At 43.4% G+C, this 7,260-nt stretch overlaps 1 long non-coding RNA gene across 1 annotated transcript; it reads right to left on the bottom strand.

Moving 5' to 3' along the window:
• Positions 1–726: 726 nt before the first annotated feature.
• On the bottom strand, positions 727–6,537 carry LOC116978809. Its single transcript, XR_004413565.1, has 3 exons — positions 6,526–6,537; positions 2,843–2,847; positions 727–761 (listed from the first exon to the last, which is right to left on the bottom strand). It is a non-coding gene; the product is annotated as an uncharacterized LOC116978809 (long non-coding RNA).
• Positions 6,538–7,260: the final 723 nt, after the last annotated feature.

Raw genomic sequence — 7,260 nt, forward strand, 5'->3', positions numbered from 1 at the left:
ACCCTGTGTGAAAAACTAACCTCACATATCACCTCTTTATCGATCCCTCCCACCCCTTCTCTCCCCCCTCTCTCCCCCCTTCTCTCTCCCCTTCTCTCCCCTTCTCTTCCTCTTCTCCCTCCTTCTCTCTCCCCTTCTCTCCCCTTCTCTTCCCCTTCTCTGTCCTTCTCACCCCTCGTTTCCCCTTCTTTCCCTCCCTCCCACGCTCTCTAAAGGACTTACCAGGCCCGTTTACCTTCCTCTTCATCGCGCAGACAGCGCTCCTCCACTCTCCATGGCCCCCAGTTTTGCGATGTGTTTGTGTGTACGTGTGGTCGGTAGCCAAGATCCTGTAGGGTCTTTGGTCTGTAGATGCATCTCACGCTTCGGTCGAGGCTTTCCAGGCGAGTGACCAAAACCTCTGGCGACTCATGGAAACCTTGGGTGGGGCGCAAGGTCACCAGAGGTTTTCGTTCAGGTTTCCTAAGTGGGACACGGGGCATTAACCTACAAACCCGCACGTTATTTGGGATGTGGAAGGAAATGGGAGCAGCCAGAGGAAACCCATGCGGTCACAGGTAAAACGTGCAAACTCCACACAGACAGTATCCGAGGTCAAGATCAAACCCGTGACTTGATCTGTGAGGCAGCAGCTTTACCAGATGCGCCACTGTTCTGAAACTAAAAAAAGAACTATTCAGCAGATCAGTCAGCATTTGTGGGGAAGAGAAACATTGAGTTAAGATAGAGGGACAAGTGGCGTATAGCCACACGAGATTGAGCTTACATCACAGCTGGCCAGTTCTGAAACAAACAGGAAAAGGTGGTCATATGAATTTATTGCATTTAATATTGTTGACAAATGGAAGGTGAGATTCTGTTCCTTGTGCTTCCTCCCCTCCACCATTGTTCCATAACTTCCAATGCATTTCCAATTCTGTACGTATCTTTTCCTCTCTTTCTCTTCAATAATCTGAAGGGACCTTCCATGCTTCCTTGATTTGCTCATGCATTCCAAGACCCTTTCCACAACACCTTCTTATGCAACTGTAGGAAGTACATACAATAAATGCCACTCTACCTCTTCTTATACCACAATGCAGGAATCTAGACAGTGCTTACGGTTGATGTAGTAATTCACTTGCATTTCTTCCAGTCCAGTGTACAACACCCAGTGCATATAAAGCGGTCTCCTCTACATTGGAGAAACCAAGCATGGATTGAGTGATTGCTTTGCAGAGCACCTGCCCTTTGTTGTGTTGAAAGGAACTGCAGATGCTGGTTTAAACCGAAGATAGACACAAAAATCTGGAGCAACTCAGCAGGTCAGATAGCACCTCTGCCCATAGATGTTGTCTGACCCACTGAGTCACTCCAGCTTTTTGTTTCTACCTGCACTTTGTTTGCAGCTTCCAGATGCCTGTCACTTTAATTCACCATCCCACTCCCACTCTGATCTCTCTGTTCCTTCGTCTCAAAGTTCCTGCATGTGTTTGTTCTTATTAATAACTGCCCTTATTTGTGTATTAACTAGACAGATGAGAAATAATTCATTCTCCACCCTGTCAAAGTCAAACCTTGACCTCAAACAACTTCAAACTTGCTTCTTTTCTCACTTTCCTATTTCTAATGGACCTGTTTCTCTCCCTCACTGATATTGCCTGACCTGATGAGTATTTGTACCACATTGTTTTCATTTTTGATTTCCAGCATTGTATATATTTTTTTAACCTTCAATTTCTCTTCAAGAGTATTACCATATTCTGGCCCTACTAAATCTTCAAGATAATATCTGGATGTAAAATGCCATTCACATGTGTATTGAAATGTTTAGACTTGGAACTAATTATGTGTTTTCTTGGCAGAGTGAAACAAAAAATGAAGTAAATGTTTGGCCTTTGTCTCTGGAGGCAGGGGGTGGGTGGGGGAGGTGGGGAAAGCAGCAAGATACTATTCCAGCTCATTTATTTTGTTACATCGGAAAGTATGAGGTTTAACTTGGCTTTTCCGTGCCAAGTTTCTCCTCTCAAATACTGCAGGTGAAAGTTAAATTCTTAACCAGATGGAGGATGGCTAAATGTGTCATAAAGGACCAAACACTTGGTTTAATCCTGTTGAAACCATTAACATGTGCTCTGGAACCTAACCATGTACAAACCTAGAATGTATTATTCTTAATTTTGTTTCTTTCGGGAAGAAACTTGCAAACATTGCCTTTTTGACATTTTTATGTATTTCTGACAGAGCTGGAGGAAGGATCAGGACTGATCTCCTTGCCATGGTCTACTGTAAGGAATAAATTTAATGCACCCACTCATGTTTTGTTATGTGACATTTCTTCGCATATTAATTTATGATGGCCATTCTGCCCATCGAGCCTGACCAGAGGCGTAGAATGGCCATCGTGGAAACTGGCCTTTCGGCCCAACTTGACCACACCGGCAAACATGTCCCAGCTACACTAGTCCTACCTGCCCGCGTTTGGTCCATATCCCTCCAAACCTGCCCTATCCATATATCTGTCTAACTGTTACTTAAACGCGGAGATAGTCCCTGCCTCAACTACCCTTTGTGTGAAAAGGTTACCCCTGAGATTCCTATTAAATATTTTCCATTTCACCTTAAACCTATGTCTTCTGGTCCTCGATTCACCCTCTCTGTGCATCTACCCGATCTATTCCTCTCATGATTTTATACACCTCTATAAGATCACCTGCGCTCCAAGGAATATAATCCCTGCCTACTCAACCTCTCCCTTTAGCTCAGACCATCTAGTCCTGGCAACTTCCTCGTAAACAGCTTGACAACATCTTTTCTATAACATGATGCCCGGAACTGAACACAAACCAGCTCTCATCAGCACCAATTCTCCCCCTTATCTGCCGGCAACGCATTCTCTCCCACAGGCGTACTCTGATTCTCCTGCTACCCTTCTTCACAAGGCAATTTGTAATAACTAATTAATCCACCGACACATGTTCAGGATGTGGGAGGGATCTAAAGCCCTGAATGCAACAGGCAGAATATACGAACTGTATACACTCAAGATCAGGAAGGCAGGTTGCTGGAGGCAGCAGCATCACTTGCTGAACTTACACAACTGTCTTGCCTTAATCTTTATGTAATAAAAAGGAACTGCAAATACAGGTTTATACCCAAGATAGACACAGAGTGCTGGAGTAACTCAGCGGGTCAGGCAGCATCTCTGGAGAAAACGGATAGGTGACGTTTCGGGTCGAATTGCCTTAATCTTTGTTCCTCTTGGCCATGAGTGGTGTTATCAATAACAGGCCAGATTTCCCTGTTCAGTGTTCCATGCCTCTGAACGCTTTCTCTGCATGCCTCAGCGCTCCTCCCAGCCAACATCTTAATTTACTTGCTCACAGAATGTGGACATTGCTGCCAGTATTGATGTCTAACGGCCATCCCTAATTACCACTGAGCGGAGGAGGCATTCAAGAATCAACCACATTTGTGGGTCTGGGTTCACTTGGATGCTCGAGGCCAGGCATAGACAGCAGCTTTCCTTCCCTGAAGGGCACTAGTGAGCCAGATGACAATCCTCTAGTTTCATGCTGAGCCTAGCTTTTTGTTAAAAATTCCATATTTATTTTATTACTTGAATTTAAACTCCCCAGCTGCCTTGGTGGGATTCCAACTCGTGTCTCAGAATCAATGGTCCAGAACTCCAGCTGTTAGTCCGGTAACTTAACCGCTCCACCACCGTACCTGTATCCTGCCCCTACCCACGCTTTTTCTCCACCGCCAGCGCCTATTTTACTGCCGGCTTTTCAAGATACCAGCTCTTTGCTGGGGCTTGGGCATGAGATGGAAAGCAAAATACTAACGGTATGGTCTTCAAGTCCCCAGAATGAACACCTACAGCACACTGTTGTTCAAGAAGGAACTGCAGATGCTGGAAGGTCGAAGGTACACAAAAATGCTGGAGAAACTCAGCGGGTGCAGCAGCATCTATGGAGCGAAGGAAATAGGCGACGTTTCGGGCCAAAACCCTTCTTCAGACCACTCTTCCTCTTCAACTGCTAAAACAGAATATCTGGATACAGTACGGGATGATGTTAGTACAATAGACAATAGAAAATAGGTGCAGGAGTAGGCCTTTTGGCCCTTCGAGCCAGCACCGCCATCCACTGTGATCATGACTGATCATCCACAATCAGTACCCCGTTCCTTCCTTCTCCCCATATCCCTTGACTCCGCTATCTTTACGAGCTCTGTCTAACTCTCTCTTGAAATACCTGTGTAATTGTATTCACCACACTCAGGAAATAAGCAGAGGGAAATAAGAGTAAGCTGATTAATTTCTCCTTGGTTAGTAGGTTTGTCTGTTAATTGGGGTGACTAACCGCTGACAATGCAAAAGATTATTTCCTCCATCTGAATGCGCGGCGTTACATTGGGATAAAGGACCATTTCCCATCTGGAACCTCTTCTGATTGTCTCTGGTTCTCCAGAATCTTGTGAAGTTCAGCTTCAGATTGGAGCATTAGGGCACTGGACTTGTACCTCTAGTGTTGAGCATAATTGAGTAAATAGTGCGGTTTCACATACAAAGATCCGCTGTGCTTTTTTGCCTGTGCAATTTGCTTAATTTTACGAGATTATGGGGCCTAACTGATGTAATCTCCCAGGACTTTTGCAGTTCCAACATTAAAATAATAGCTGTACTATAAAAATGTGTAGGCAGCCGCGGCTATAGCCAATTACTGTACCTGGCAGAACATAAAATTGTCCCAAAGGGAAGGGTACAGTTTATGGTTGGGAAAGACAGATATATCGATGCTGCTGCTGGAAGTGAAACCAGCTGCTCCAGACGTATGACATGTACATATTACCAATGCAACTCCTGTCATCACCTGCTTGTCCTCAACTCGAGAGCATCTGTTTTCCATTGCAAATTTCATTGTAATTCACATACATATACACTCACACATACATGCACTGTATTTTTTAACCGTGAAAAATATTTTTACAAATGCAGTGATGGTACTTTCAACCAGCATAATTTTATTTCTGTGTGTTTACTCTTCGTTTAAATGCATAGCTAAAATAATAGTGAGGCAATGTAATTTAAAATTTCCCACCTAAGTGGAGGTAAAGCACTGGAGAATTATGTGTAGCACAGATTTGTTATTATGTAGAAATTCAGTTGTTTGACAACGTACTTAAATCCGCTGACCTACAAGAACATTTCCTTCAATGTACTTTCACGTTAGTCCCGTTGGTCTTTATTCTCCATAAAGCAGATCATACAAAACACTGCTGCCTGTGCCAAGTCCCATTCCACCATCACCCTTGAGCTCACTGAATGACATTGAACTCAAGCAAAGCCTTGATTTCAAATTATTATCCTTATTTTCAAATCCCTCCTTGATTTTACTCTCAGCAACGCTGCAACCTCCTTTGTTTCAACAATCCCATATTTTCTTATGATAATGAATGAGGCTATTCAGCCCATTAACTCTATGCTAGCCCATTGATATTCCTATTAGTCCCATTTTCCTAACCTATTTCCTCATAATCTATACTTTTCACATGACCATTAATTCCAATCTGGCCCTAATTCTTTTATCACCATGGGTAATTTATCATCATCGGCGGTCACTTGAAACTAGTATGACTGTCCTCTTTTGGGAGGTCACCTGTGCGTGACTTTATTTAACGTGGGGAGACTGGTGCACAGACAGCCATCACACGGTCATTGACAGATCTGAGTCAGGATCCAGTGGCATGGAGTCCAAGACGACCGGGTCCCTTTTCTGCTGCAGCCTTCATCCGCCTTCCCAGCAGTTGTGACGCTCCACTAAAGTCAGCCATCACCCTCTGCCTGTTCCACCGTTGAGGTCTTACTTGGATTGCTCTTTGTCAGGGATCTCCCCCTCGACCTTACCGCCACAGGTGGCCTTACCAGAAGCATAGCTCCAGATGGCATCGCTCTCAGAATCTCAGGTCCACACAAGCTTCTCCACCACGACAAGGTGACAATCCATGGAGAAGGGGTAATTTATCGTGGATAATAAACCTATCAGTTTTTCGGGACGCAGTCGGGGCAGTCGAACCATCCGCAGTCGGGGGGATCGAAGCTTCCGCGTCTTGGCGATCAAAATTCCCGCGTCAGAGCAATCAAAACTCCTGCGGCTTGGAGTTCTTGAGCACTCCAAAGTTAACATTTTTTCATTTGGCTAAGTTTGCCTTGTATTATTTATGGACATATTGTTATGTTAATATTGATATTGGTTCAAATTTTTGTATGTCTGAATATCTCATTACCTTTTGCAGGATAGTTTGATTTTTACCTTTGACCCAATCTCCATTCACTCCTGCAGATCTTATTGCTGCCACTACTCCTGATAGTTTTGTTTCGTTTGAAAACAGGTCTTCATCTGAAGTGCAAAATATGGTTGGGCAGAGTGTTCGGGTTGGCTGACTTTGAACTAAAGTTTGGTCCTAAAATCAAATCCAATATCTTCTCAGCATGACATATGGAACTGAATAAGATTAAATTTGATGTTGTTAGTTCTATACACAGGTCAAGATGTTGTTTTAGCATATTAGTGTGATGCTGCCATGATGCAAAGTTCAGATGAGTAGTTCAGTATAATTAAGGGGAATTCTTCCAAAGAAATTCCATTTAATTGCATTCCCTTCTTCATTTGGCTTGTTATTTGCTGGCTTGATCCAAAACATTGTGCCACAGTTCCAAAAGAAGTACATTGATGTAATGACTGTACAAATTAGTCATTTTACATCAGTTTAGTTTGATGACTGGGTTTGTGCCCATTTCGCTGTGCAAACTAGAAGGGTGCAGCATGTATTCCACACTGGAAACATTGTAATTCCGACAGTGAACCTCGAGAATGTGAGGAGGATTGGCCAATTGTGCTCCTGTGTCATAAGCTGGAACATTTTATTACATTAATTCTGCAGTAAAGATCCACTAGATTTGTTCCAGGATTGCTGGCTTTGCCGTTTAAGAAGAGATTGGTTTGAATCGTCTTGTGCTCTCTCGACTTGAGAGGCCTTGAGAGCCTGAAAACTGTAACGTCCAGGTTCAGGAACAGCTTTCTCCCTTCACCCTATAGGCTATTAAAAACCACAACCTCAAATAAGCTCTGAACTACATAGACTATTATAGTTATTAATGCACTATTATTGTTTTTTTGTGTACGTATGTGTGTGTGTATAAATGTACACACACACACACACACACCTACGTACAAATAATAAACACAATAAACAATAATAGTGCACTAATAACAA

Source organism: Amblyraja radiata, chromosome 11 (assembly GCF_010909765.2).
Source record: "Amblyraja radiata isolate CabotCenter1 chromosome 11, sAmbRad1.1.pri, whole genome shotgun sequence".
NCBI lineage: Eukaryota > Metazoa > Chordata > Chondrichthyes > Rajiformes > Rajidae > Amblyraja > Amblyraja radiata.